The sequence below is a fragment of the Peromyscus eremicus genome, chromosome X (assembly GCF_949786415.1).
Source record: "Peromyscus eremicus chromosome X, PerEre_H2_v1, whole genome shotgun sequence".
NCBI classification, from domain to species: domain Eukaryota; kingdom Metazoa; phylum Chordata; class Mammalia; order Rodentia; family Cricetidae; genus Peromyscus; species Peromyscus eremicus.
Window position 1 is genome coordinate 107,947,927 of NC_081439.1, and position 27,806 is coordinate 107,975,732.

Genomic DNA, 27,806 nt, shown 5'->3' on the forward strand with positions numbered 1-27,806 from the left:
TCTCTTCTTGGGTTTGTTTTTTGCTTGTTTTTTGGTTTGTGGGGGTTGGTTTGATTTATGGTTTGTTTTTTTTGGGAGGGGTAGTTTTAGGTGTGGTGATATTTTATCTGTGTACTCCAATAAAGCTTGTCTGAAGATCAGAGGAAAAAGTCAGCCACTACAATAAACATAGAAGTCAGGAAATGGTAGCACATGCCTTTAATCCTAGCATTCAGGAGGCAGAGATCCATCTGGATCTGTGTGAGTTCAAGGCCACACTGGGAACAGAGCCAGGCATGGTGGCACAGGCCTTTAATTCCAACACTAGTTAACCATAAAGGTCTGGAGGTCTGTACAGACAGACAGGAAGTGACAGAGCTGGGCAGAAAGAGGACGCGATATAGCTGGTTGGAGAGAGGAAGTAAGGGGGCAGGGACAGAAAGGCATATAGGTACACAGAAAGTAGGTCTCATTGGAGACTGAGGACTGGTAAGGTGAGGTTGGCTGTGGTTTGTCCTATGCCTCTAATCTCTCAGTTTTAACCCCAGTATCTGTCTCTGTGTTTTTTATTAATAAGACCATTTAGCAATTCATCTTACATTTAGCTTTTTGAGATATGGATTCTCTGTGCAGTTTTAGCCATCCTGGAACTTGTTTTATGGATGTTGGTAGCCTTTTCTCCTCTCTGTTAGTCCCGCCTATACTTCCTGCCTGGCCACAGGCCAATCAGTGATTTATTTATTGACCAATCAGCAACACATTTGCCATACAGAACATCCCACAGCAAACCTACCTGCCTCTGGTAGGATTAAAGTATGTGTCACTACCACCCAGCAAGCTCCTAAGTTCTTACTGTCCACTCTTCTCTGAAGTTCCTGCATCTTGGACAGAGTGCTCTAAATATCCATCTTAGGATAGTGTATATTCCCTTTTTATCATCTAGGTAGCAATTATGAATTGGACTTTAAAAGTTTTATTTTACAGACATTTAGGTGATACTATTTAGAAAAGAAATTTTTTGAGTGCTTACTTTGTGTCCTGAAATATTAGACTTTATCGGTTCTTACAGATTTTACTGATGTCTTTGCTGTTGTCAATGTATAAGATTATGTCAGCAAACAGAAATAAGCCCAAGTCTTTCTTTCCTAGTTCTGTACTTTTTATTTCTTTCTTATTTCTATTTGTTCTGGGTGTGTCTTCTATGCTAAACAAAAGCTGATAGAGTGACAATCTCATGCTTTATTTTGGTCAAACATCTATCAGTGTTTTGAGTATGACTTTAGTTGCTTACTTCTCAAGTGTGGCCTTTGTTGTATACAAATGAATTACTTCTCTGTGGATTTTTTTTTTCTACTGCCGTTGTAATGAGAGTCAAATGCTTTTTCTGAATCTATTGAGATGATCATGTGATTGTTACCCTTTATTCTGTTAATGACATACTATATTGATTTGTTTATGTGGGAGTCCAAATGTAATTGGTCCCCATAAGCTCATACAGAGTAGCACTATTAGGAGGTGTGACTTTGTTGCATTAGGCATGGCCTTGTAGGAGGAAGTGTGACACTGTGGGTATAAATGTTGAGGTCTCATATATCATGCCCAGTGTTCCAGACCACTTCCTGTTGCCTGCAGGATCAGATGCAGCTCCTTATCCACTCTCAGCTCCTTCTCCAGCACCATGTCTGCCTACAAGCTGCCATGTCCCACCATGAAGATAATGAACTAAACCTCTGAAGCTGTAAGCCATTCAATTAAATGTTTTCCTTTAAAAGAGTTGCCATGGTCATGGTATCGCTTCACAGCAAAATAAACCCTAACTAAGGCAGAAATTGGTACCAGGGCCTGGGGAACTGCTGTGATAGGACTGACTTTTGTTGTTGTTGTTGTTGTTGTTGTTGTTGTAGGAACTTGGACTTTGGTATTTTTGGTTAGAAAAGTATCAGAATGCTTTAATCATTGCTTAATAGGCCACAATAGCAGGAATATGCAAGACAATAGTGCTCAGAATGATTTGAACTGTGAGGCAGCTAGCTCAAGAGATTTCAGAAGAGAAGAATTTTAGTATGCTGCCTGGAGATCATTGTGATATTTTGATGAAGAAAGTGGCTGATTTTTGCCCTTTTCCAAAGAGTCTGCCTGAGGCTAAAGTGAAACGATTTGAAGTAATACTATTGGCAGAGGAAATCTCAAAACAGCCTAGTACAGACTTGGCCTTGTAGTTACTAGTGTTCATGCTTGTAAGATTTATAATTAAAAGGACAGAATGGAGAAAGGAAAAACACAAAATGTACAATTTGAGGGGAAAAGGAGCACCAGGAAGTAGAATGGAGCTGAGTCCTGTGTTCAAGGAGAGAAACATATTAAGAAATGGAATAAAAGGAATAGTGACCTCACGGCAACATCTTACCCAGCTAAAATTCCAACTTTTGAAAAGGGATTAAAGAAAATCTCAGAACTGGGTATGGGTGGTACATGCCTTTAATCCCAGTAATCCAGAGGCAGAGGCAGGTGTATCTTTGAGTTTGAATCTAGCCTGTTCTACAGAGCAAGTTCCAGGATAGCCAAGCTTAGGCAGTGAAAAAGAAAGCTGGTGAAGATGATATTGAATGAGGGGGCCATGTTCCAGCCCCAATAAGCAACAGAACTTGGCAGCTTTGGCCATGTAGTTCTGGCTTTAGAGTCAATGATAGAAGAAAGGGGTTATGAAATCTTCCTCCATGACTAAAGAAAGCCACCAAGGCCAGGCACTTATCCTGACACTGCTAAAATAAATCCCAATTGGTCAGTGGTGTCCCTGAATGGAGGCCTAGTAGAGAGGCCGTTGAGTGAAGCTGTGAAGTTGAAGCCTGGATTGCCATGGAGACACCAAGATATTAGAGATGCCAGAGTCATAGGATTATAACTGCCAAGGAGAGCTGCTAACCAGGAGTTGAACTAATCCAATAGAAAGAAGTATGTTGCAGTCAACAAAGCTGAATGGAGTTGGAGATCTGAAGAGAGTTTTGACATCAGACATGGAGATGCAGAGTTTGGAATTTGCCTAGCTGGTTTTTAGTCTTGCTTTGTTCCAGTATTTCCTCACTATGATCCTTACAGTTTGGAATGGTAATGTATATCCTATGCCATTATATATTGGAAGTATGTGATCTCATTTTTTATTTTAATTTTATAGAGGATTACAGTTAACAGATTACATGAATCTCAGAAGTCACTCTGAATTTTAAACTTTTAGGTAAGTTTGGAACTGTTATAGAGTATGGGGACTTTTAAAGTTGGACTCAATGTATTTTGCATTATGATACTATTACAAGCTTATGGGAGTGGAATGTGATAGTTTGAATGTAATTGGCCCTCATAAGCTCAGAGGGAGTTGCACTATTAGGTGCTTTTTTGTTACAATAGGTACGGTCTTGTTGGAGGAACTATGTCACTGTAGGGGTGGGCTTTGAGGTCTCATATATGCTTGAGTCATGCCCAGTGTCCCAAACCACTTATTTTTGCCTGTATGATCAAGGTATAGCTCCTTCCCCACTCTCAGCTCATTTTCTAGCACCATGTCTGCCTGCAAGCCACCATGTCTCACTGTAATGATAATAGACTAAACTTCTGTACCTATAAGGCACTCAGTTAAATGTTTACCTTTGTAAGAGTTGCCATGGTTGTGGTGTCTCTTCACAGCAATAGAAACGGTAAGAGAGTTGGTATATGTCAAACTATTCTGACACTGTTAAGATAAATCCCAATGGGTCATGGTGCATAATCCTTTTACTGTGCTGTTGACATTAATTTGCTGAAGAATTTTGAAGGTATTTTCATGATGTTTGTCTGCAATTTTCTTTTTGTGTAATATCTTCATATGACATGGATATCAAGATAAAAATGTCCCAAAATGAATTTGGAAGAGTTCCCTCAGATCAAGCGTTTAGAATAGATTCAAAAGAATCGGCATTAAAATTTCCTTTTTATCCATTATGATTTATTCTCTACAATATTTTGTTCAAGACTTTGATAACTTGCACTTAGAAATAATATAGTCAAGAGGCAACAAAGTGCAATACAAATAATTGGTCTGAAGTCTTTGCACTAAAGGCTATACAGTCTATTGCTTCGGGAAAACAAAATTAAAAAAATAAAATAAAAACATAAAGAACACAGTTTTCTAGGCTCTAGAAATCTCAATAGAAAGTAGCACCAAATTACTGAAAATTGTAGAGGATAACAAAGCATGGAAAACAGATCTTGAGCAAAATAATAAAATTAACACACAAGATTTCTTGGTTTAATTCAATAGTAAAAATGCCTGGTCTTAGAATTTTTTTTAGGGGTTGTTGATTACTAATTAAATGTTATTACTCATTTTTTTGTTCTTATTTATTTGTTCAGAATTTTTGTGTTCATATTTTTGTTGTTATTATTCTTGATTTAGTCTTGTTAAGTTGTATGTGACCAGAAATTTATCCATTTTAGTGGTGGTACAGTTTGATAAAATATCTTTCTCATTGTCCTTACACATCATCCTATATGTTCCACCCTCTTTTCTGCTTTTGTTAATTTCAGTCATTTCTGTCTTTTTGTAGTCCTGTTTTTTTCAATTATATATACACACCTCAATATCTTTTCCATTATATTATTGATTGTATCTATTGACTTTCTACTCTCTATTTTATTTACTTCTGCTCTAATGTCCACTAATTTCCATTGTTGTACTAACTTTGGAATGAAATTTCTCTTTTTTCTAGTTTCTTCATAGACGTCAATTATTTGTTTAAGATGTTTCTATTTAATGTCATTTTCTGATAAAATTTATTCTTAGAACTGCTTTTGCTCTATTCCATCAATACTAAAATGTTGTTTATTAATTTGGCTGAAAGTATTTATTTGATTTATCCTTTGACCAATAGATGTTTTAAGGGGGTATGTAAATGTTCAAATTGTATACATTGGAGGCATTTTGTTTCCCTCCTTTACTTATTTCTAGTTTCACACCATTGTGATGAAAATATTATTCAAATGGAAGGCCTTACCCTCTCTGAGGAGTGGATGGGGGTGGGGTGGGGTAAAGGTGGGGATGAGCTGGAGGAGGGGACGGAAGGTAAACTGTGGTTGGTATATAAAATGAAAAAAAACTTTTAAATAAAAAAATTAAATTAAAAAATATTATTTAATAGTATTTACATCCTCTTAAGCTTATAAAGATTTTATTTGTCATTCAGTATATGATCTATTCTCTAGAATATTTTATGTAGAATTGAGTAGAATGTGCATTTCATTTCTGTTGGATTGTTCAAATCTGCCATTTTCTTGTAGATAGCTTTGTCAAGATTTATTTTTGTGGAGGACAGTGCACACATATGTACGCATATGTACACATATATATGTGTAGGGATACTCTTCTATGTATGCATGCATAACTTGAAGCCAGAGATCAAAATCAGCTGTGAAGTTACATTAACTTCTATCTTATATTCGAGACAGGGTCTCTAAATAAACTTGAAATTCACATTTTGGTTATACTGGCTGGCCTATGAGCTTCTGGGATCTGTCCTCTCCCTCCAATCCAAGAGCTGTTTTTCCAGATCTGACTTTTATGTGAGCAGAGGATCAAATTCAGGTCCTCATGCTTGCATAGTAAGAAGTTTACCCACTAAGCAACTTTTCCCACCTTCTGTCTGTATTTTTTCCCGTTTGAAAGTAGGGTATCAAAATTTCCTGTATGATTCCATAACCACCTATATCTCCCTTCAGTTACAGTAATATTTCCTTATATATTTAGACATAGTCATGTTATATGCACGTTTATAATTTTACACCTTCCTGATAAAAGTTACTTTATCATTAATGCTTGAAAAAATGTTAATTGCTGCAAAATTTTCTTTGTGTCCTCATAAAATTACCAGCACCCTCATCCAGCAGGAAGTAGTATGAGAAGCTACACCCAAACACCCAAAATATTGTTTAAAAATGTTTATTTTTACTTAAAGCATGTTGATTATAAATGCAATCTCTTTAAAAAGAAAAAATGGGGATATGATAGGATGAAAGGGTAGATTATTGAATCTACTTTTAAAAAACAACTTGTTTAAAAATGTTTTATGTTGCTATGGATTTTAGTTTATTGCTACAAATTTAAAGTTGATTTTGTTATACTATATATATATATATATTTCTACTCTCATTTAAGATATTATTTTTATGTAACTCATTTAAATTGTAATGGATAATTAAGAAATACAGATTAATAATTAGTCTTCTATGATAAACTTATAGTCATGTTAAGTTTTCTAGGTATATATAGATATAATTCAATTAGGTAGGTAATCTTCAAACACTTCAAAGATCTACATAATATGGCATTTAAAATGTTTTAAAAACTTGGACTTTCTGGACAGTGAGACATGTCTGCTCCTGGCAGCACAAATTTACTTCAAAGAGGAAGATGGGCATTGGAGACACTCCATGTTTATCTTCTTCTTGGCAAAGACAACTATTTGGGTGAGAAACTGTTCTTGCCTGGACTGCTTGACAAAATGTTGTATTGACTAAACATGTAGGAACCATGGGAAAGTGACCACTGAACTTTACAAGGCGAGATGGTCCTTCAGGTTCCTGCTTTGCAGAAGAAACTGCCAGACATTCTACAGACATAGAGAGAAGCAACTTCAATAATCTAGGCCTGTATGCTGAAAAATAGATGCCCCAACATTAGTGAAGAACTTTGGGTGACTGTCCAGGCAGCCATCTGTCTCTGTCATTCTACATTTTTGGAAGTTGCGTATAATGCATTTCCTATTTACTTAGGTAATATTATACCCTTCTGGGGTCTTTGATGTATTTAAAGACTAGATAGTTATATTTATAGTTTATGATAAAAGATAAATTAAATACTAAACTTTAGACTGACAAATATAGGATATAGGATAGAATATTTTCTTTAATTTTGCCAAATACAAATGGACTAGATACTATAATTGTAATTTTTGCTTGATAACTTTTGTTATATGTAATTTTACTAGGTTAAAGTTAAAACCTTCCTTTTGTTTAGACAGAAAAGGGGAGGTGATGGGGAAATGTCTTTCTGTATGCTGTGAATATATGTTGCTCTGATTAGTTGATAAATAAAACTATTTGGTCTATGGCAAGGCAGCTTAGAGGCAGGCATCAAATCCAAACAGATAGACAGGCAGAGAAAGGGGAGACAGAAGAGACACTGCTAGACATCGCCAGGAGAAACAAGATGTAAAGATACTGGTAAGCCACAAAACACATGGCAAAGTATAGATTTATAGAAATGGGTTAATTTAAGATATAAGAGCTAGCTAGCAAAAACCCTGCCATGGCCATAGTTTAAAAATAATATAAGCCTGTGTGTGTTTATTTGGGTCTGAGCGGCTGCAGGACTGGAGGGTGAGAGAGATTTGTCCTGACTGAGGGTCAGACAGGACACAGGAAAACTCTCAGTTACAAACTGCTACTTTCATTGTGGAAAACAATATAGAGAATCCACCAATAATGTTCTCCTTTGATCTTTCTAAATTTTTTTCTTAAAGTGTATTCATCTAATGTAAATATAGTCACTCTGCTCTCCTTTGCATAGTCTGTATTTTTCTATTCCTTCTCTGCCAATTTATGTGCATCCTTAAATTTGTACTGCTTCTCCTATAGACAGTACATATTTGGGTTATACTTTGTTGTTTATTCAGTTAAACTAGATCTTTTTAGCATTTATGTTTAAAATGATGGTTAATAGTGACAGAATCACTACTGATTTTATGTGAATTATTTCTCGGCCATTTTCTAGTTTTTTTTTCTACTTTTCCTCTTTTGATAGTTCTTGAATTTTTAATTTATTTAATTAATTTATTTCCCTCTTTTGCCACTATAAATTTTTTTTGTGTTTCATTACCATGAGGCATATAAAAATACCTTACACTTTTGTATCTTCTCATAGACACTTTATGTTATTGATATTACACTTTGCATATTTTAATGTTGTAAATCTTTAACAATTATTTACAGTCATGGCATTTCTACCATTTTGTTTGTTAACTTTTTTACTAGAGTTATCCCTTGGTATCAGAGAATCACTTATATTAGTACCTTAACGCACAAGTATGCAAAAATGCATGAATGCATTGGAACGTTATATAAAATGTAATAATATTTGCTTAAAACCTATGCAATGCTCCAATATGATACTACATTACTTATAGTAATACAAGGTGGGTGCTGTGTAAGTAGTTGTTATACTTTATTGTTAACAGATAATTACATGAAAAATAGTGTTTTAATATTCATTGTAGATGTGATCTTTTGAACTGTACTTAAAAAGGTAAATACAGGTGGGAAGAGGGAAGAGAGAGATCTTTGGTATGTAAAATAAATAAAATTTTTTCTTAATGAAAAGAAAGAAAGAAGGAAGGAACGAACAAAGGAAGAAAGAAAAGACTAGTTACAAAATTAGGGGAAATAGAACTCATCTGGTTGGTATAAGAACATAAATTAGAACAGACATCATGGAAAACAATATAGAGTCTTCCAAGACTTGCAATATGTACTATAATTTTATTCACCTATCCACATATTTTTCTAGATGTGGTATTGAGCTTCCATATCTTTCTGACAAAAAATGACTGATGATATAACTTATAGAGGAAATGTTTCTATGGGCTCATGGCTTCAGAGGCTTTGGTCTATCATTGTAGGGAGAGTGAGACAAAAGAGAATAGCTCACATCAATAGGCAAAGAAAATATTGACAATGTCTGTGTTAGCTGACTCTCTCTTCTTTCCCTTCTAGCTCATCTGGATAAACAGCCTGAGGGAGATAATTCTAAAATTAAAAGAATTTCTCTGCACTCTTAGTAGACAAAGTATCATGAGTACATAAAAAGTGGGTTTTGCTAATTTCCTAAGTGCTTCTTGATCAAATTAAGTTGACATTCATGCTTAACTGTAGCAAGGACACATAGCCAAGGTAAACAGTATCAGTATATCAAAGAGACACCTACATATCCATGTCTATTGCTATACCATTCACAATAGCTAAGATATAAAATCAACCTTGGAGTCTATGACTAAATAGACAGGAAAAGAAACTATGAAACAGTAATAATAATGCAACCATATGAAGAATGATATCCTATCATTTGAAGCATCTTATATAAAACAGATGATCATTATGGTGGGTGAAATATGTCAGATGCAAGAAGTTGAATATTACATATTATTTCTTATATGTGGATTTTCTAAAAGTATATTAGAAAACATCATGGTTTCCTTGAGGTTGAGAAAAGTTCATGGAGAGAATATAGAGGGAGGTCATATAAAAGGTTCCAAAAAATGGTTAGCCAGAAATGATTTATACCATTATTTAGTATAGTGCAATAAATATTGTTCACAAAAATTAATTTTACAAATAGAAAGGAGAGAAACTTAAAGGGTCTAAACAAAAAATGACAAATACTTAGAAAAGATAGTTGCTATAACTGATCTGTACATGTTTTGGCATATTTTCCTGCACAGAGTAAATTTAATTATTATATGTTATTTAAAAATTTAAGTTTTCAGCTGGGTGGTGGTGGTGCATGCCTTTAATGTCAACACTCTGGAGGCAGAGGCAGGGGATCTATGTAAGCTTGAGGCCAGCCTGGTCTACAGAGCGAGTTCCAGGACAGGTTCCCAAGCTACATGGAGAAACTCTGTCTCAAAAACACCAAAAGAAATTAAGTTTTCAAATAGAGAAAATATGATTTGGTCATTATACACCGCATACATGCATCCTACAAATTTGTGCAATTAATATGTTAAGAATAAAGATAAAGGAAAATAGCCATTTATGTATCATCATTAAAATTCCCTGTATTTGTTTAAGTTTTCACCTGTAGCAGTGGATTTTATACATGTGTATGAGTCCACACTGCTATTTAACATTTTTCATATTAACACTTGTTGTAAAGCTTGGCTAACGCTGATGATTGCTCTCAGATTTTATGGATGGATAGATGTATGGATGAATTGGTCTGAGGAAGTGGTTATCCGTAATTTCTTGGTTGCCATGCTTTGTATTTTCTTTCAACACTTTGGTCTTTTAACATATATATATTTCTTCTAGCTCACAAATTTGCTATTGAGAAATTCATAATCATCTTTTAAGAATTGTTTAATATTTGAATAATTTTTCTTGCTTTCTTGACCATTCATTTTGTTTATGACTTTGAACACTTGATTAAAATGTGTTTCATTGTAGATTTCTTTGAAGGAGGTTTTAAAACATTATGAGATATACTTGCCTGTCTCCTGAGTGCACCACCATGTCCAACTTTCATCATTTTTAAAAACATGTTTACTTTTAACTATTTGTGTGCATGTGTGTTTCTGTGGACACACATGATCATTAATGTAATTGTTGCCTGCACCAGCCAGAAGAGCTCAGTAAGATCTCTTAGAGCTGAAATTAGCTGTGTGAGCTATAGGATGTGGGTGTTGGGAATCAAACTCTAGTTTACTGTAAGAGCAATGTGTATGCTTATTTGCTCAGCAATCTCTCTCATCATACCCATATTTTAAGTGGTTGTTTTAGATCCTTTTAGGAATTTGTTGATCTCCATTTATTAAGTATCAATTACTAGAGAAATGTTCCTTTGATTGTGTCTTCATACTCAGATTCTTGATATTCTTATAGATTTACACTAGTGCTTGCACATTTGCTGAGCGTATTGAAGTCATTGAGTACTGCTTTAAGCAGAGAAACCTTCACCAATCATTCCAGATAAAATTCCTGGTAGGTTCTCAAACACTTTATGTGGTTATACATGCCCATGCTATTCTCCTTCCCTGTTGGAAGAAAAGTCTCAGGTTTGTGTTTGTATACTATGTTCCAATCTTGTAATTTCATGCAGGCCACTGTAAACCTTTCACCATTTTTATCCAGGGAATCACACAAAAAGTCAGCCATGTTTTGTACAAACACCATGTCTTTTTCTTAAAAGCCTCAAAGTTGTACATCTTCATTCAATCTTTCAATTCCCTGTTAGCTACTGAGAGTCACCCATTTCTCTGCTTTCTGGACTGTAGGATGAAAATTTGAATGTTATTTCTTCCTTCTCCAAAAGAGAAATTCCACAGTGGTAAATAATATCCTGATCTCACAAATGTTCTTGAGATATCAATGAGTCGTTGTCAAATATTTCTTAGCTTCTCCCAGACATTATAAGTACAAAAGGTGCATCAACACTTCAAATAGTATGAGACAGAATGAGGTCTTTGGAACAATAGCTATAAGGCTGTGGGTGTTGTATACTTATTTCACTCATTCTTTGCCTCAAAAGAGAAGCTATGTGGGAAACAGATTCTCAGTCCTGAGTGAGTTATGATGGCTGAAGGAGGCACTAACATGTAAAGTTGTTATCTTTTCCATTTCAATACATTTTCCTCATGTTTGTGTTTCATCTTAGGTTCTTCAATTTCTTCACTCAGTTCTAGAGCCTATCAAGTTATTGTGACCAAGTACTATGGTTTTGTTCATTTTTAGGTGACTAAGCACAAAGGCTAGTACCCTATCATGTTACTCATACCATTATACTATTATAAAGTGTTGGACATGATATAAATGCTTTCCAAGAAAATTTTTCATTTTGCTTCACTTCAAAATTGAATTTGTGGATCAGTAGGAAAAACATTTTTCTTAAATTCAGATATAATTAATGCAACAAGAAAGTGAAATTGCACTAGTCATTTTCAATTTATGGCGTAAGAGGATTAAATGAATGAACTAGTGCATACAAAAAGAGAATTTACATGTAGGTTTCTTTAGCTAAAGCGATATTTGTTGTTAGGCTGAAATGAATGTTATGGTTAAAATGGTAAGGTTATGAATACTGAAGAAATGTCTTAGTTAGGGTTGTTATTACTGTGATGAAATACCATGACTCAAAGTAACTTGGAGACGAAAAGGTTTATTTCGTCTTACAATTTGTAGTTCATCATCAGGAGAAGTCAGCACAGGAACTCAAGGGAGAAAAATGCTTGCAGGAGCTGATGTAGAGTTAATGGAAGAATTCTGCTTACTGGCCTGCTCAGCCTGCTTCTTTCCCACTCAGGGGTGGCACAGCCCACAGTTATCTGGGCCTTCCTATATGAATAATCAATCAAGAAAATGCTCCCACAGATTTGTTCACATGCCAGTCTAGTAGGTACATTTTTCAATTGAAGTTTTTTCTTCCAAAATGAATGTAGCTTGTGTCAAGTTGACATAAAAAAGCATAGGAAATATAAGATGGCTTGCAGCTGAGTAAGGCATAGGAATGACCAGATAAGAAGAAGTCTGGGGCTTTGAGAAAAATATCAAAGTTGGTCTTTGCAGGCTCTGGCTGACTCCAAGGCCATGCCTAAAACATCCTTAAAGTCTGTCTTAGTAAACCTCTCAACTCTACAAACAGTAAATTTATACGTACTATTTCATCTAATTATAACAGACTGAATTGTGGGAAGGATTGCTTCTAAGAAAGCTACTGCCCATTCTAGGAAAGAGACCACTCCAGACTTCCTCAGAGGTAGAAACAGGGAAGAGAAAGGATACACAAGGACTTCCAAGTCCAGATCTTAGAGGCAGCACTGTTCCGTTATTGCTTAGCTCAGTCCACTCTCTATTCTGGAAGATACACTTACTTTTGTGCTGTTGCTTTCTCCACTGCTGAAATAAACCTTAACTACTTGTCTCTTCACTGTGCCCCTGTGTGAATTCCTCTCCTTTGGAAGCACATGTGCCAAGACTGCTGCTGAATTTAGGATCAAAGGAAATAAAAAAAAGCAGCATCTCTCCCCATCCACAACATTATTCAGGGCAAAATCAGCATTTCCTTGATGCTTATGATAAAGTAGAATGAGCTATATGACAGTAACGATGCCTAACTCTAATTTGCTTCTGACAACAATATCTTATTTATTTTTCACACATACAAAATGCATGATAGGTCCAAGTGACTCTACATGGCTGCTGTTTGCCATGTGATGGCTAATTATCAGGCTTCCATGTCAACACCTGACTCCACAGTCTTGTTATCAGTAGAAGAAAGGGCTTGAGAGAGATTTAACAACTAAATAAAACCATGCTGAAGAGATACATGTCACACATGCTCATATGTTATTGTCTAAAGTAAGTATAACAGAGATGCCTAACTTTATGGAAAAGTACCATCTATCTATGAGTTCAAAACTTACTATGATGATAAGTAGTAATTATGACAACATTGTCAATCTTTGTAACAATATAAATGATCAGTTATTAAACATACCCAGAACTATTTGGAGCCAGTTCATCTTTAGAAGTAGCCAAAAAAGTGAGGCATTGTGACTATACAGCTTATCCAATCATGAGTTTTGTTTTCAGGTCTCATGTATGCTGGATAACAGAGTTAATTATCATGTCATTTGTCTTATACAAATTCTTTTTTTTTATTGTTTTTTTTTTTTGAAACAGGATTTCTCTGTGTTGTTTTGGTGCCTGTTCTGGATCTCGCTCCATAGACCAGGCTGACCTCGAACTTACAGAGATCTGCCTAGCTCTGCCTCCTGAGTACTGGGATTAAACGCGTGCACCACTGCCACCTGGCTTCTTATACAAATTCTTAAAGGCTCAACACAAGAATTTTTTCCTCAAACAAAATTTTCCACCATCCTTAGTCCACATACTCTGTTCTGTTTTTATAATACTTACCCTTTTCAATTTTTAAGACAAAGATAGTAATATATTAACAATTCCGAGTTAACCTTGGCAAGTTCCATGAGGTAAATATTAATATCCTTATATTGAAGATGAGGAATACAGGCTTCATAGGTAGTCTCACATTTTCTATGTGGCAAGGCTGGACAAAATAATCTCCTTATAGCATAGATTATAATTAGGTTGTTTTCAAAATGTTTGGCATGTACAATTTTCACATTGTGTGTGTGTGTGTGTGTGTGTGTACACTATGTTGTGGGCGTGTAGTATGTGGTGTATGTATTTATTATATTTCAGACAGAGCCTCTTAACCTGAAGCTCATCAGTCTGGCTAGACTCCCTTATCAATGGGCTTCAGGGATCAACCTATCCATCCAATGTACATGTTCTAGGGTTACAGGTGCACATACTTCTTTGTCTGGCTTTGTAAAAATTAGACAGTTTTTAGTCTTTGAAAATTTTATACATGCATACAATAATCTTGGTCATATCTACCTCTCTTTTTATCCTACCAACTCTCCTGGGCTCCTACCTTCAATACATGTCCTCTCTCTCTCTCTCTCTCTCTCTCTCTCTCTCTCTCTCTCTCTCTCTGTGTGTGTGTGTGTGTGTGTCTGTCTCTCTCTCTCTCTCGTCCTCCTTTTTAATATAAATAACCCATTGATTCCAATTAGTTCTGCCTATATGTGGGTGGGTATGGAGTTATCCACTGGGGAATGGGCAACCTACTTACCAATGGCTAGATATCCTTCAAACAAATGGTTATCCCTCTCTTATTAGCCACTAATTGAAAATAGTTCCTAATCTAGGGCTGGACCTTCAGTAGTCATTTCCTACCTCCATAGTTGAACTTTTAGCTGGCTTCATCATCTGCATGTCTGGTTTTTTTACACGGTGCTAAGGATCCAAACTCAGGTCTTCATACCTGTGAAATATGCACTTTAACATTCAAGTCATCTCTCTAGACATACATAGTTCTTGATTTGCTAGTAGTTCTAAGATGAGTGGTCAGCTTCTCATCCAAATTTTGTGAACATATAGCCTGTATCCACAAATGATCTACTACTGTAAGCTCCAATGATTCTTTATCTGTTTTTCCCCCTCAGTCCTCTGGATGGTCCCAAGAGTTAATGGTCTCAAAAACAGACCTGGTACAAAATTGAATAGCATTTAAAGAGAAAATACCCATATTCTTCAAATGAGATGATTTTGAGGCATGATTCACAGAGCCCCAGAGGTTCAGAGTTACACTGAATTCCTGTTATCTGGGTTATTTCATGCAGATCTTAGCATATAATATACTGTCTTCCTTCCTTTTTCTCTTTCAAGTGTATAGTCTTCTATATTTTTATACCAACATCAATACTAAAAGAAACTGTCTTAGCTCAAATCCTTAAGTCAGGGTCTGACAACAAGGAGACAATCAAGCCTGGGAGTGACCTTGGTCTGAGGAAGTTCCAAATATGTGGACCTTCTTCTAGTATTTCTTCCCAAAGACTGCAATACTCAGCACCAGGAGATCAGAGTAGCTCACTCAACAGTATAGGGGTCATTAGGATGTGAAACTTCATCATTTTGATTTTTGTTCTATGTCTGAAAATACAAAGTTTATGACATTTTTAGTCTTTTCTGAATTAGAATTAGAAGTCTTTAGGAGAGAACCTATGGCATATTATGATTTAATAGATGAAGAAGCATAAACCTATGATGCAATTTTATTTTTCTAGGGATTTTGAGAATCATAAAGTCTCTCCTTCAAATCAAAGTTTACAATTTGAAAAACAGAATAGCAGAGTATATCCTATTTGTCCTGCACCACCAGGCTTATGTAAAATGTTTGAAATTAGAGATTTACCTGCACCAAAAATAAATGCCCAGAAACTTTAACAGTGGCATATCACAATGCCCTTGGTTCTCAAATAAAATCTTAAGCTCAAAGGGATATTTTGATTTGGGGATAGAAGGATATTAAAGGTATTCAGACTTTTAGATCTAAGTGAAAAATTAAAAGGATCACTATGGATTTTTCTTGACAGCAACTGGAAACTCTGATCCAGATTTTTTTTTTTTTTGCTCTTTAACAAACATCCACAAATATACACCTTCTCTCAAAAGAATAAACGTCAAAGTTCTGAAAGGACAGAGGAATGTCTTTCTTCCCTAAAAATGTTAACAAACAAAATAGTAAAGAAGAAGACCCGTCTGATGTGAATTTTGTTAATTATGTGGGAAATTACAACGTAAGGTAATGATTGCACATTATTTCACAATATTAATATAGAATGTCAAATATGTACACACAGACAAAGACACACACATACATACACACACATAGACATAGACACACAAACACACATACACACACACAAACACACACCTCTCTTCAAACTTGGCATGACTTTATGTCTTTAACAACTCTAATTGTGAAAATAATTACTACAAAGATGGATGAGTTTACCTTGCCAAGAAGCCTTTTATAAAAATGTTCTAAATCAATCATAAACTATTCAAGTACTGTGTTCAGCTAAAATATCTGTAAGACAGTCTTGTTTCATTCATTCCCTTCTTCTCATTCTCAGTTGTCATTATGGAAGCTTTTATGACTGCATATTTACTCAAGACACAGAACTCTCCATTGTAACCTGCATTAAAGTGTTGATTAAGTTCAGGTGGCTACATTAGCCAACTCAACTAAATTATGTCTAATGAATGTGTTCTATGTATATGACACTGTAAAAAGCGGTGAGAAAAACTTAAAGAAGTTCAACTGTGCTTCAACCTGTAACTTTCACTGCCTAAAACAAGCTGGTAAGAAGACCAATCACAAAATGCATGGAAGACTGCACAGTGATTTAGAACTGAGGTCTGAATAAGGCTATATGTCTATTGGCTTCAGTCAAGTGCTGTGGATATCGGTCTGTATAAATGAAACACTGAATGGCCAGTGGCCAGGCAGGAAGTATAGGCGGGACAAGGAGAGAGGAGAATTCTGGGAAGTGGAAGGTGGAGGAAGGAGACACTGCCAGCTGTCGCCATGACAAGCAGCATGTGAAGATGCCGGTAAGCCATGAACCACGTGGCAAGGAATAGATTTATAGAAATGAATTAATTTAAGATATAAGAACAGTTAGCAAGAAGCCTGCCACAGCCATACAGTTTGTAAGCAATATAATTCTCTGTGTTTACTTGGTTGGGTCTGAGTGGCTGTGGGACTGGTGGGTGACAGAGAATTGTCCTGACTGTGGGCCAGGCTGGAAAACTCTAGCTACAGTCAAGAATGGATTTTGGAGAGAGATGAAACATGAAATGTGTCTGGCTTTATTAGCAAAACAAGAAAGAAATGGACTGCCTATTGTCATGAAAGACTATGGAGAAAACTGAAAGTCATCTAATTTGCCAGGCGGTGGTGGCGCACGCCTTTAATCCCAGCATTCAGGAGGCAGAGGCAGGTGGATCTCTGTGAGTTTGAGGCCAGTCTGGCCTACAGAGTGAGTTCCAGGACAGCCAAGGCTGTTACACAATGAAACCCTGTCTCGAGAAACCAAAAATGACAAAAAATAAAAATAAAAATAAAAAAGCTAGCTATTTAGCTATTTTACTACAGGAGATTGTTGCTGATAAAAATAGACTGAGATTAGACTCTTTTTATATAAATAAGGAATTGATGCTTATTAATCCCTATTCAAAATAAATTCAGTATACAAGTTTCATGAATTGGACCTATTTTCATTCCTATTAATGTCTCTTTCTAGATAATTGTTTCCCTTCATTTTTATCCATACTTAAGGTCTAACTCAAATTCAACTACTTCACAGAGCCTTCATTAATTATGTATTTTCCACATTCAGTAGGTAGATGAGCTATTGACTAGTGCTATGTTGTGGGAGATAGGAGCAGATATCAAAGGTGACTTATAAGGGAGGGCCTAGAAAGGAATGGAGTTGGAGGCAAGTATAAGTTTTCTGTTGGAGTTGTGCACATTTGGCATGGAATCGCTTAAATGAGTGTAGAGATGTGACTCAATCACAAGTACAAAACAACAGTTTAGACCAAGAATATAATGTAATATGTATTTAGTTTGTGTTACTGCTCCCCAAATAAAAATAATTAAAAATCCCTGCTATTTCCTAAATGACTGGACTTTGTAGACAATTAATATATATTTTCTAGAAAAATTAAAGGTTAAAGTCATAATTGAATCTTGGACATATTAGTTGTGAAATCATCATGTTATCTAGGTTTATGTGGATTTTCAATGGATAGATGATATAAATAATATTTAAATTTTCATTTCTGTAGCCATTTTCGCTCTGGTTGTAACCATATAACCTCTGTGTGTAAGACTGTCAGGACTCGAGATATGGAACTAACCATGCCATTAGTCCTCCTTATGGGAACTAGCAATCTAATGTAAGAGAAGGCAACAGTATTAGGATATCATTGGACTTTCTGCAAGTGGCTTTATGTAGATACTAGCACTTATCCATCCTGTGTTTAATCTAGTTTGAGGAAAGAGAAGGGATAACAAACTTCCAATTGTGGTTATGAAAAAGAGATATAAAGGAGAAGCTGCTCTACTCAAAATCTGGACAGGAAACTGTGGGCAGCTGGCTGTGGGAGAGATAGCTGCAAGAGAGGCATCACGGTAATTTAAAAATAAGAGTTCAAGGAGATTAGGGTTTCTTGGCATTAATTTAACTTAAAACATTTGGCCTGCTCCAAATTCAAAGCCAATTCTGAGCATAACATGGAAACTGTATCAATTACATGGCATCTCATCATAGGAGTAAGATAAGCTAAAATGATCTTTTTAGTGTCTTCAAACTCCAAGGTCCTGTGGCATAGCTTTCACATTTCCAAGTACCTACCAATAACACTAACTGGAGCAGGGATTGTAAACAAAATAAAAAAAACCCAATAACTTAAAAACCTTCAGCTAATCCCTGGAGAGAGCATGGGGGGGATAATGAGAAGTTACACAACATCTGCAAAACCCCAGTTTATGTCCTTGGCCAGCCTATCCCCTAGAGACAGGAAATCAATTCTAAATACTCCTATCACATCAACTCCTAAAAGCTCACTACCAACTTCTGAACATGTTCCTTCACATAAAGTTGTGAAATCTTGGACAATCTTCATATCCAAAAGGGGCCAAGGAAGCTAAAGCATAGAAGCTATAGAAGTTTCACAGTGTGTCGCTGGTGCTCTTTCAATTTTGCACTTCCATGAAATAATCCTTTCTCTCTTCTATTAGATTTACTCGTTTATTAGAAAATGCCAAGTGAGACCCCCAGAAGTTGATGACCTGGTCTACAGTAATTATACAAGCAAAAGCAATGTAGAATAAAGGAGGATCTCATTGGAAAGATACTTCACATCAGGTAACTACCTAAAATTCACCTTGCAAATTTCAGTTCTTCTGGTAAGAAACTGGTTGCCTGCAGCAGAGTAGATGGAGGAGGAACATGTTCCCCTAAGTTGGAACACTGACACTGAGCAAGATCTCTATATACCCATCAAGTTGAGTTTGACAACTAGATGTTAAACAATGTGTATGTGTGCACATGCATGCATGTATGTGAATGAGCTCTTATGCATATTAGAACAAGTGTAACAATGCTAGTAGGTGTTTGGAACAATGGAGTAAAAGAAATAAAGGGCAAGGCATCTCTCTGAGATCAATTTGGCTTCAGTTTTCTCAAATACTGATGCCAAACTTGAGTTTAAATGGCCCATATGCATTCTAAGCTTATTCTTTGTAATGAAACTGCTCAGCAGATGGTCTCAAATAGAGTAATATGCATAACCTTTCACTTGGCTGTATCTGTTAAAAACACTGGCTGTTGCCATGGTGGATGGGTCATACAGTCACCTGGCATCATATTCCCAGCATTCACATTTGATCAAAAACAGCAAAAAGCTTACCTCATCATTCAGAACAATAACAACAAAAACAAAATGAATACCAATTTTCTATTAATCTTCTCCACAAATCAATTTGTTTTTCTGCACCCCAAAAACTGAAAATACAGACCATAATAAGAAAAGAGACTGCAGTATCTGTTAAAGGTGAAATGGCATGGAAATATATTTTGCTTATATATCTGTTCTCCTGTTTGATTGATAGTACCCCCATCCATTCTCAAAATTATTCCAGTTTGAACTAAGAGTAATATGGTTACAGGACACAAAGTGATTCCTTGGGTCAGCTGTTTGTCTGAGGTTTTGTAATGTAATCAGTATTTGGACTTCTGTTGGTGTATCCACCACTAGATATTTTCAAGGCCATGTAACATCAAATGAAAGTGAGTAGTGATTTTTAAGTGTATAAAACTGCATTAAATATCTCCAGGGCACCTCTATAGCTTAAAACTTGTCCCTTATGTGATTATTATTTTTCTGCATCTCGTTAGGCACGTTTTGCACATGACCTTGGAAGCCAAAGTGTATTCTAAAATAACCAGTATCCCACCATAACTCTATACCAGCAACCTTTACCCTTTTCATTTGGAAACTGAAATAAACTTCCCTTTCCCAGTTCTGCCTTTAGGGCCAGGTGTTTTTAAGGTTATTTTGGTTGTTTAAGTGTCTCCACAGTTCAATGGACCTGATGAACTGGGATGTAGAAAACCACCCTACTGATAAGCCCATACACTTGAGGTTGAAATGAGGGACATGCTGTTAGTGAATGGGTTATAGACTGGCATTCAAATCTACTTATAGGGCCATCCTGTGCATAGGGAGGCACTGTCCACACATTTTCCTCTTAACTGCCCTTGCACTCCTCAGGGCATGGGTGATATACATTTGCTTTAATTACCTTGATAGCTTCAGAGTATTTCTCTTAAATGGCTAGCAGTTAACTCCTGGGCACATAAAAGATCCTCTCAAGCATCTCCTGGAGACACTAAACTGCTCTGGAAGTAGGAAACAATAAGATCTAAGAGGACTCAAGTGCCTGCCTGGAATGGAGGAAGGAAAACAATTAAAGCCAGGAGGGTTCTCTAAAGTCATTGTGATCAGAATGCAGATTCCAAAGCCTGGTGTTTTAGGGCTTCCAATTCTGTAAGTCTGAGATGACACATATGATTTGTAAGTGATTCTAATGTAGTCATCTCAGAACCTCTTCTAAAGGTGAGCTAGACTACTGATAGAGCTTTAATTCAGAAAACTCAGCAAAAGAAGAAAGTAGCAAAGTGGCTTGAGTTCACTCTAACAGAAGCTAAACTACCTGGAAAGCAGCAATCCTTGACCCTACTAGAGAATAAGCAGCCTAAGCAATGGTGGTCCAAAGCTGGCAGACAAAACAACCGAAGGAACCTGGCAAAAGCTTCCCATACCACATTCAATCTCTGTAAAGGACTACTCCTGGAGAGATGAATGCCTGCTCTAATCACCTCCCCTGCAGTGCAGCAGGGAAGACAAAGGGCAGGGCACAGGGCTAGGCACACAGCCCACAGCCAGTAACAGACCAACCGCTGTGCAGAGTCCACTCAGGGAGGGAGGGTCATCAAGAGACACCTGCAGCCGGCAGAGGCTAGGAGTCAGACTTTATGACTACGGACGTCTCCAACTTTGAATAGGACCATTGGGAAAGAAGAGGAAATAAGTGCACTACTGATCCACATCCCTATTATGTTCATTTTAAAGGCTGTTATTTTGGGAAATTGCATTGATTTTTTTTTCTCACATTTTCTGGCACCTCACTCAAATCCTTTACTTTCTTTTCCTTACCTGCTTATTACACACACAGTGCAAGTGGGCAGAACACATTTCGTAAGTCAAGTGTTTGTCTCACATACAAAGCTGCATTGGCCCTGATACCACAGAGATGAAATACGTTGCACTAAATGCATTCTGTAACAAAGAGAGTTGTTCTGACCAAGGGGACACATGGGAAAACAATATTTTACAGAGGCCCCAGAAACTCTGAAGAATAATGAAATGCATACACACAATAAACCTGGGAAAGTGGAGTTCCAAGAAACAAAACTGATGGGTATATGATCTGAAATTTAAAAGACCTGATTTTGAGTCCAGACCTAACCACATTGAAGCTGTTAGAGTATGATGCAGACATTCAGTTCATATAAGTTGTCAAATCTATAAATTAATAATGGGCCCAAAGAGACAGTTTACTAATTAAGAATGAGTGTTGCTCTTGGGTTTGGGTTCCAGCATCCATATCAGGCAGCTAACAACTGCCTGTAACTCCTGTTCCAGGAGATCCAACATTCTCTTCTGGCCTCCATGGTCTCTTGCACATACAAGATGCAATACATACATTCATGCACGCACAGACACAAATTTTTAAAAACACAGATGGCAATAATACTTCTCTCTTTGATAGATGTATTCTGAGGATTGGTGAAAATAGCTTCATGTGAAGAATGTAAGTTAATGTCTGGCATATAATAACTTCCAAACAAAACAATTCATCACCAGGTACAAAGAGATGAATCTGGGGATAAGAGCACTTGCTGCCAGGCCTGACAACCCAAATTCAGTCCCTGGACCTGCATAGTAGAAGGAGAGAAGTGATTTCCACAAGTTGTCTTCTGACCTCCACATGCATGCTATAGAACATGCACATTCATGCACATACACACAACAATAAATAAATGAACAAGATGCATTGATTTTTGAAAATTCATAACCATATTCATCCGTTCACAATTTATAGTAATGTGAGGAGAACATGTTTGCAAGGATAAAGAGAAATAGTCCAACCTCTACCCTGTCCATGTTGCCTTGGTGATAGAGGAAGGTGGCTAGGGAATTCTGTACTGATGCTAATTATATATAAATATCTCAAGAGGTTTTTATTATTATTATCATTATTATTATTACTATTATTGCCAGCTCCTAGAAACTCTGATTGTTATTTCCTCCTATTCTCCCCACGTGCTTCCTCTTCAATTTTCTAGCACCAATGGTAATACTGGGCTTCCGAGAATATGGCAGCATTTTCTCTGTATCCTGGATCCACTGACTTTTGCCAAAATATAAAAGCTAACTCAAATCAATGTAATGGCATATATTATAACTGTCATAATTAAAAGTGAGAAGGTTATGACAAGGCTTTGCTTCTGCATTTAATTTTCTTATAACCTATGACTTTATATATTTTATAGGTATTGTCTTCATTCTGCACTATCATCTATTCAAAAGTTAGTTTGTGAAGTTTATGAAGCCTATTATGGGTGTTACATTCATTGGTTTTGTTTTGTTTTGTTGTTCTTTTTTTTTGAAACAGCTGTTGAGCATTTGATACACTTTTCAGAATTGGTAGCAATACCACCTTACATGTGTACAATGGCATAAAGCCCTCATGGCTACCGTGTAAAAGACAAATAATTTTCCTTACAACATAACTGAGGATCCTAGGTGTGGCTCTGAATGTCCAGAGCATGAGGTTTTTAAAAGGCAGAAACCATGTCCTGGTATCTCACTGGTTGCTGCAAGGGGACTTTGCAGAAGTAAGCACTTTGAAGCAGTTTTAACACAGGCTAAGATAAGGGGTCAGCTGGAGGGGGTTCCATATATCCAAACAAACAGGCTGTTTAACAGGATTTAAGATAAGTTAGGGAGGACATCCTGACCTTTGATTCTTAGAACAGAGTTGGGTAATTTACAATGGCTTCTCCATCAATCCCCCCACCCCCCGGAAACAATTCAATTCCTCCAGCAAGGCCATACCACCCAAGCGCCCCACCTCCAAACAGACGTAGGAGGCAAGCAAAGAGAAGTTTCCAACTGATCTAAGTTCCCTTCCTGATAAACTGGGGAATCATTTTGGACTATGGCTTGGGAAGATGGTTGTTCTCTAAGTTTAATAAGCCTTCAGTAGAAGCTACTTGGTCACTTGGGTGAACTGACGTAGGGGTCAAGCAAGTCAAGAATTTGTAAAGGCCAGCAGGCAGGTAAGTGGCTGGGATGCCATATCTTTGCCTTGTCTCACTTCACCAACAGGGATTCACAGGCTGCTGTGTGGAAAGGAAATCAAACAAGTTCATTTCACTCTACACTTCACAGAGGGGAAGAAGTAGCAGGAACTCAAATACATGACAGCAGGTGGGAGCAGGAAAAACTGCACTGAGTAAGTTGAATTGCATTGCAAATGGCACTAAGACCAGAAAATTGAAGTCCCTGCTGCCTTGCCTGGAACTGGCTAGTTAAAGGACAGTGCAATTAAAGTAAGGGCATAATCCCCCTGTGAGTGAATGAGTTTGGGCTTATCTCATCACTGCCTCAGACCTTAACCTTGGAAAAGAGTGGGATACTAAACCCTGATTACAGCCTGAGCCTTGAATTTTGACCAAGTGTTTTAAAAATCGCACCAGGGATGAGATGAAATAGAAAGCACTTCCTCACTTCCCCTACAGCAACAGAACCAATTCAAAGTAACAGTCAAGGAGAATGTGGAGGTTAGATTATGTTTGGAGGAAGATAGGGAAGGACAAATTGTGATTCTGTAAAGGACAAAAAAAGAAGCCCTGCTTCAGTTATCTTTTGCCAGGGGTTTTTCCTACAGGGCCCTGATGTGAGGCTAACTCCCATTGTTGATTAATCATGTATATGGACAGAATGCAGTGCCCAATGTGTATGTTCTGAGTCTCTATGTCCACACAGTAACAGGAAAGTGAGTTGCAGAGTCTCCACCTTGTTAAAAAGCTTCATTGCAAGGTAAGGCAAATCTTTACACTTTACCCTCAGAAGCTCATCTCAGCATGACTCTGCGGTATAAAAACTTCAAGTTTTAGGGGGAACTGTACTTATTTGGTTTTGTGGAGACAAGGTTTTTCTGTGCAAAAGTCTTGGCTGTCCTGGAACTCGCCTTATAGACCAGGCTGGCCTCAAACTCACAGAGATCTGCCTGCTTCTGTCTCCTGAGTGCTAGGATTAAAGGCATGTGCCACCACCACCACCACTCTATTTTTTATTCTATAACCCAGTTATTGCCAACACCACCAAATAACTTATAGGATAAGTTATTACTATGAGCCGAGATTTGGCTGCCAGACTTGAGGTTCCATATGTCCCCTACCACTCATTATTGCCTTTGGAGAAGCCACTTACCCTCCTGCATTTTTTTAATTCCTCTGTGCCACTGGCTTTGCCTGCCTCACAACATTGTGAAGATGAAGTAAGCCAGCATATGTGAAACACTTAGAAATGGGACCTGGCACAGAGGAAGTGCTGTGTAAATATTAGCTACTATTATTAGTATTTCGGTAAACATCCTAAGGTCTTGGCTCACAGGTCCCAATGGTGCCCTCAGCACACAGCAGGTTCTCAGTCTGTGTTACTAAACCTACTATCCCACAAAAGCTCAAATCCTGTCACTGAAGTTTCAGCCCACAAATGAGGGCTTGAAATCACATCTGGTCATTAAGATTCTATCGGCAAAGGCATGGACCATCATACTTCTTCAAAATCCGGCTCTCTGTCATCTCCTATTTTCGAGTCACTAAGATCCCATGGTTGCATCTGTCACAGAAGATTATGTTATGCCAACAGAACAATGCAACATCAGACACAACTAGTTATAGCATGTAAGAAAATGACAAATAAGTCCCAGAAATTTGAAAGGACAGTTTTCTGAAAGGAGAGCAAATGCTACACCTTAGTGTAAAATGAAAAGTGCTTATAAACTGAAAGGTGGAAAGATAGGGTGCTTTCATCCAAGCTTTGGCTCCTAGACAAAATGGGGATGCTGAGAACTTATATTTATAGTCTCCATTTTATTTTCTCATAGTACCCAGTATCTGAATTCTGTACTGTGGCATCCCACCAATACCCATCTTTGCCCCTAAAGGACACTTTCTCTAGAATTTTCCCTCTCAGTTGCCACCTATATTATTTCCAATCCCAAATTCTTGCTGACTTGGTATATGACTCAAGGCTGACAAACTTTAAGGCATCATTTTTCTCAGAAGCATATTCTGTATTCCATTTTTGAAACGTCTAAAAGGAAATTATGACTTTAACCTGCAAAAATAGTCTCTTTCTGAGAAAAAAACATTCAGGGACTTTTGATGGATGGAGTAAAATGAAGGAACTAGATTTGGAAGAGACATTTGATAGTGCCTACTGGATTCAATCACCTTTTGGGAAATATATATTGACACTATATGTTAATTCCTCCACTTCAAAAAGTGAGAGTGGGCTGATGCCCAAGCTCTTTGTTCTCATTCTACTGGCAAAGAATATAACTGAGAAAATATAATCTTAGATTACATGAGCAATATGAAGGGAATTTGCTTAGCAAGGTAGTAGGTAAGGGCTATAGGGATCATGATGATTAAAAATGTAAATAGTATGAGAAAGTATGATTTATTTGAAGCAATGCCAATTGACCTGAAATTTAAGTGATGAGAAGGAGACTGTGAGGCAGGCAGAGGTAGGATCATGATGAAAATAATTTCAAATTCAAACACAAATTCAAAGACCATCTAAGGGAAATGAATTTGAAAATTTAAAGGAACCGAAACAAAGACAGTGGGGTGTATTCCATGGAACTAGGCACAAAATGAAGAAACAAGAGATTGCAGCAAAGTCCGGAAAAAGATATTATCATAGAGCTCTGTAAGCAAAGAGCAGATTTGAACTTAAATACAATGGGAACTCTTAGGAAGATTTTTAAATAGAATTAATAGTTGGATTTACCTTCTTTAAAGAACAAAAGAACCAATACGGTAGGAGACACAGGCAGGAGGAAGGCCATAAGAAGCTTCTAGAGCCATGTTAATATTAGTTCATGATTCATTTTTCTTCATAGGGAAAATGGAGGAGAGAGTCTGGAAAAGATATAACTCAACTTGGAGTTATACTTGGAGTTATACCTTTTAAAATGTTTTTTTCACAACTTCATATATATATATATATATATATAAAATGTACTTTGATCATACCCCCTATTATCCTCTTATCCCCTTCTGTCTCACAATACCTCTTCTTTCCAACAATCCCATACTCCTATTTTCACTGTTTAATTTTTTATTTTTTGGTAACTCACTGTATATAATTAGAGTTGTTTGCATGCTCACTGGTTGGTCTTATTTACCTAAGGAAGAACAACTTACCAGTGACTACATCTCTAAGCAATACAACTCCTCTTCCCCCAGCAAGCTTTAACTCCCTATAGATACTCAAGCAGAGGTGGGGCCTCATGTGCTCCTCCCCATGATGGAATTCAATCTTACACAGGTCTTGTGTAGGTAACTAGGATGCTGTGACTTCATAGGTGCAACAATTACATCATCTCCAGCTGATAGCATTCACAGCCCTCCTTCCCATATTCCAGCTCATACATTTTTTTCAATATTTACAAGTCCTCCTCCATAATAAGCACTTGACTTTGGAGAGGTTAATGTAGATGTTCTATTTAGAACTGATCATTCAATGGTCATTTATTTTCTGCATTTTGACCATTTATGAGTCTCTGCATTAACTGCCTACTGCAAAAAGAAGTGTCTCTAGGATTTGGTGAGATTGCTCAGTGGTTAAAAGCACTTGCTGCTCTTGCAGAAGACCCAGAATCCAATGCTCTCTTCTGGCCTCTGTAGGCACTGCACATCTATCATGCACATACATATATGAAAGCAAAATTTATGCACATAAAATACAAAATTAAATAAATCTTCATAAAAGGAAGTTTCTTTGACTAATTTTGAGAGCACAACTAACATATGGATATAAATAAAACCACTTAGAAAGCTGTCTCACTGGGCGGTGGTGACACATACCTTTAATCCCAGCACTTGGGAGGCAGAGGCAGGAGGATCTCTGTGAATTCAAGGCCAGCCTGGGCTACAGAGTGAGTTCTAGAAAAGGCTCCAAAGCTACACAGAGAAACCCTGTCTCAAAAAAACAAAACAAAAATAGAAAGCTGTCTGATGCCATATCTACTTTAGCTTCATCTTTTTGTAGACAAAGTAAAGTTAGTTTTTTTATATAGTATGAGAAAAAAATTTTTCATTTATTTAAAATTTTTTCACTTTACATACCAAACACGGTTTCCCCTTCCATCACTCCTCCCACTCCCCTGTCTCCACAAACACACATTCAGAAAAATAAATAATAAAAGTAATCTTAAATAAAGAGCA